Source organism: Octopus bimaculoides, chromosome 28 (genome assembly GCF_001194135.2).
Source record: "Octopus bimaculoides isolate UCB-OBI-ISO-001 chromosome 28, ASM119413v2, whole genome shotgun sequence".
Lineage (NCBI taxonomy): Eukaryota > Metazoa > Mollusca > Cephalopoda > Octopoda > Octopodidae > Octopus > Octopus bimaculoides.
The window spans coordinates 4,040,531-4,045,516 of record NC_069008.1 but is presented as its reverse complement, the minus strand read 5'-3'; positions in this window follow the sequence as shown (position 1 = coordinate 4,045,516).

Genomic DNA, 4,986 nt, shown 5'->3' with positions numbered 1-4,986 from the left:
TGTGTTCTTGAGCAAGACACTTTATTTCACGTTGCTCCAGTTTACTCAGCAATAGAAATGAGTTGTGATGTCACTGGGGCCAAGCTGTATCGGCCCCTTTGCATTTCCTTTGGATGACATCAGTGGAGTGGAGAGGGGAAGGTTGAATGCATGGGTGACTGCTGGTCTTCCATTGAACAAACTTGCCCAGACTTGTGCCTTGGAGGGGAGGTCATCCATGACCGAAGGGGGGTTTAACCCCCTGTACCATATGTCCATATAAAGGCAGGGAGAGAGGAGGAGGCTGGTATGCATGGGTGACTTCTGGTCTTCCATAAACAACCTTGCCTGGACTTATACCTCAGAGGGGAACTTTCTAGGTGCAATCCCATGGTCATTCGTGACTGAAAGGGATCTTTACCCTTTATGTACATCTAATGGTGGGGAGAGGGGAGGCTGGTATACATGGGCGACTTTTGGTCTTCCATAAATAACTTTGCCTGGACTTGTGCCTCGGAGGGTAACTTTCTATACGCAATCCCATGGTTATTCATGAACGACGGAGGTCTTTACCCTTTATCCTATAATGCTATACTAAAAATTACAATAACCTAGGACAGTTATAATTACTTCTCCTAAATAAAAAACTGCAGCTTCTGTGTTGTACTGATAGTGTTCTTATTACAGAGCTGCTTGTATTGTACAATTCAAATTTAACGAAGTATTTATTGAAATTCCTTGTTGTTGTTAAGCTGATGTTTAGAACATAAATGATATTATGATGGAAGGTTTATTTTAAATCAATTTAAAACAAACAAGAGGTTTTGTATTAACGAATCGGAGGCTGTTTCAGGCGAGTTAATATTAAAAGGGTTAATTTGTTTTTTTTTTTTCAAAGTATTCCTGAATAGTGACGTGTCTAAGAGTTTACCAATTTTTAGGATTTTTGTATCATTTTTAGGACAATGAATGTTCTCTCATCTTTTGATAATGACATTTTTCTGAAATGTATAAAACAATTTAACATGTTAAATAGCATTTACAGCAAAATAGCTAAGATAATAGAAATATATATAAAAATGGAATTGCTTCTGTTGGAATGTTTTTCTTTTATCTTTTTTATCGACCCCAGAAGGCTGAAAGGTGAAGTTGAGTACAGTATGGCTTGAACTCAAAGCACAAAATTTGATTTACTCTTTTACTTGTTTCAGTCATTTGACTGTGGCCATGCTGAAGCACCGCCTTTATTCGAGCAAATCGACCCCAGGACTTATTCTTTAGAAGCCTAGTACTTATTCTGTCAGTCTCTTTTGCCGAACCGCTAAGTTACGGGAACATAAACACACCAGCCTCGGTTGTCAAACAATGTTGGGGGGACAAACAGACACAAAAACATATACACCCATACATATATATATATATATATATATATATATATATACATATATACGACAGGCTTCTTTCAGTTTCCGTCTACCAAATCCACTCACAAGGCTTTGGTCGGCCCGGGGCTATAGTAGAAGGCACTTGCCCAAGATGCCATGCAGTGGGACTGAACCTGAAACCTTGTGGTTGGTAAGCAAGCTACTTACCACACAGCCACTCCTACGCCTATGATGATCATAGATCATCTGCTTGATTGAGGCTGACCTATGGCTAAACAACTATAGTTAGTAAAGCAAGTGCTAGGGCTCATCGGACAAGTTGCTTGGTTTCCATCACATATAAGTGACCACAACATTGTCCCTGACCGGGATACCAGTCTGTTTTAGGATTAACACTTGACAGCCGAGTGTAAACTGGAGCAATGTGAAATGAAGTGTTTTGTTCAAGTGTACATGTTGCTAACCCCAAGTGTTTCCATGGCTCCCCCATGGCTTGACATGCTTTCGTGGAAGATTGGAAATAAACACCTGTAACAATCAATTAGAGCTGTCATGTGACATCACAACAGGGAGAGAGCACACACATGCACACATGCATGTATGCACACATGCATGTTTGCACACATGCATGAATGCACACACACACTGTGGCAGGCTTACTGCAGTTCCTAGACATCGAATCTACATGCAAGGCATTACCCAGCCTGGGGCTATAGAAGAAGACATTTGCCCTAGGTGCCATGCAGTAGGATTGAACCCAAAACTACATAGTTGAGAAGCGAACTTCTCAACCTTGTAGTCATGTCTGTGCTTATCTTATAAATCTAATCTCTTCTCTGTGAATTCCATGCTTTCTGGTTGCTAGTTTAAGCTGACTTCCGCCTTGACATTCCTAACTCGCTAATATATTTATTTCAAGATTTTGTATGTGTGTGTGTGTGTATCTATTCTCTCTCATATACATATATCATCATCATCATTTAACGTCCGTTTTCCATGCTGGCATGGGTTGGACGGTTTGACTGAAAGCTGGTAAGCTGGGGAGCTGCACCAGGTTCCGATCTGATTTTGGTATGGTTTCTACAGCTGGATGCCCTTCCTGAGGCCAACCACTCCCAGTGTGTAGCGGGGTGCTTTTTACACCCGACTGGCATGGGTGCCAGTTATGAAACAATGGCATCGGTCACCACCGAATTTTGAAAAGAATATAAGTGTACCACAAGTGAAAAAAGGTTGTGGAGCACTGGCTAGACTGGCTCCCCGGTGACTGGCTGCATCGGTTAAGGGATCTTGATAATGATGATGAGATCACAATGCAGATAAAGCTGGTTAGAATAAAGTTTCTAAAATGGATAGAGGAATTCAGAGAATTGCTTTGTTCCAATGGTTGAAAGCCTGTCATGTTTACAGATGTAGATTCGAGTCCTGCATACATCAGATACAAAAAAGACAGTAAACTATAATTTGTGAGAGATCTGGCTGTTATTTCTAATACTTCTAGCTACCATGTAGAGGTCTCTCTTGTTGAATCACACATGTATACATACATAAGACAATATGGAGTGCGATTTGAGGGAGATTTAGCTGCTATTTCTAATAGGTCTAGCTACCATGTAGAAGTCTCCCTTGTGAAATCATACATATATACATACATACATAAGACAGTGTGTGGATTGAATGAGATTTGGTTTCTATTTCTAGTAGGTCTAGCTTACCATGTAGAAGTCTCCCTTGTTGAATCATACAATATATACATACATAATATAGTAGGGTGTGATTTGAGGCAGATTTGGTTGCTATTTCTAGTAGGTTTAGCTACCATGTAGAGGATTCTCTTGTTGAATCGTAAAAATACATGACAGGAGGATGTGATTTGAGGCAGATTTGGTTGCTATTTCTTGTAGGTTTAGCTACCATGTAGAGGATTCTCTTGTTGAATCGTAAAAATACATGACAGGCGGATGTGATTTGAGGCAGATTTGGTTGCTATTTCTTGTAGGTTTAGCTACCATGTAGAGGTCTCCTTTGTTGAATCATACATATATTCATACATAAGACAGAGGTGTGATTTGAGGGAGATTTGACTGCTATTTCTAGTAGATCTAGCTACCATTTATAGGTCTCTCTGACTGGCTCATACATATACATAAGACAGGAGGATGTGATTTGAAGGAGACTTTGGCTGCTATTTTTAGCTGGTTGACCTACTCGCCATTGAGGCCTCTTCCTTGTCTACTTTCTCTTTGAAGTTAGTCATATTTCATGAAACTAGTGGAGAATAGTTAAATGACTTCATTCTTTCTTTCTTTTTTTTTTATGGATTTATTCAAAGAAGAAGGTCAGAGTTTAATGATCCTCTTTCTCAGGGCTACTAAAATTATTTCGGAAGAACTAGTTCCAGACCAGAGACCTAGTCTATCCGATAAAACATACTACCTAAATTACAATCACCAAGTATTAATTTTGTCATAAATATAGGCCTAAATATTGTTCTAACTTTAGTGCTTGTTCGTTTAGCTTGTGTCCTCATTATAACCAAAGTGAGCGTTGTATCTATTCTTAATGCATGTGCTATTTAACCATTGAGTAAGTATTTCTTTTTTTTCTAGTTCTATAAAGTCCGTGTGACTGACAAAAACTGACCCAGATACTCTGTGGCTAATGTAGAGCTTATGGTATGAATTCCTAATGCAAGGAATTGTAATTTTGTAAAAAAAAAAATTAAATTAACAAAAAAAAAACAAAAAACAAAATTTGTCTGGTGTGGTGAGGGAGATGCCTATTCAGAGGGATATCGGTACCTGTGACCTCTCATGGGGGTCTCTTTCAGACAGGTAGGGTAAAGAAAGAAAGGACAGGGGGCAGAAAAGAACAACAAATAAATGACCACAATTCGTGAGTTACTGCGGTGCATTAAAATATCATGTTATGTAACTTCAGACTGGGGACTTAGTCTAAGCATCTAAGTGCTTACAACCTCACAGGACCCTAGCCAAAGGCATTTAAGGGCCCAACTATTGGTGGTGGAAGTAGTGGTGGTAGTGGTGTTAAGCTGGACCATAGATAAGGATTAAGGCTACCCTCCAAAAATAGATGTAATCTGTCTGAAGGGTTTCCCCAAACAATTTCGCTCATAAGGTTCAAGGTAATGGAAGGTTGTGATAATAATAATAATAATTATTATTATAATAATTATAATAATGATTATAATAATCATCATCATCGTCATCATCATCGTTTAACGTCCGCTTTCCATGCTAGCATGGGTTGGACGATTTGACTGAGGACTGGTGAAACAAGATGGCTACACCAGGCTCCAATCTGATCTGGCAGAGTTTCTACAGCTCGATGCCCTTCCTAACGCCAACCACTCCGAGAGTGTAGTGGGTGCTTTTACTTGCCACCGGCACGAAGGCCAGTCCGGCGGTACTGGCAACGGCCATGCTCAAAATGGTGTATTTTACATGCCACCTGCACAGGAGCCAGTCAAACGGCACTGGCAACGACCTCGCTGAAATGTTTTTTTAATAATAATAATAATAATAATATTAATAATAATAATAATTCTTTCTACTGGAAAGAATAATAATTCTTTCAATGATGATAATAATGATAGTTGATG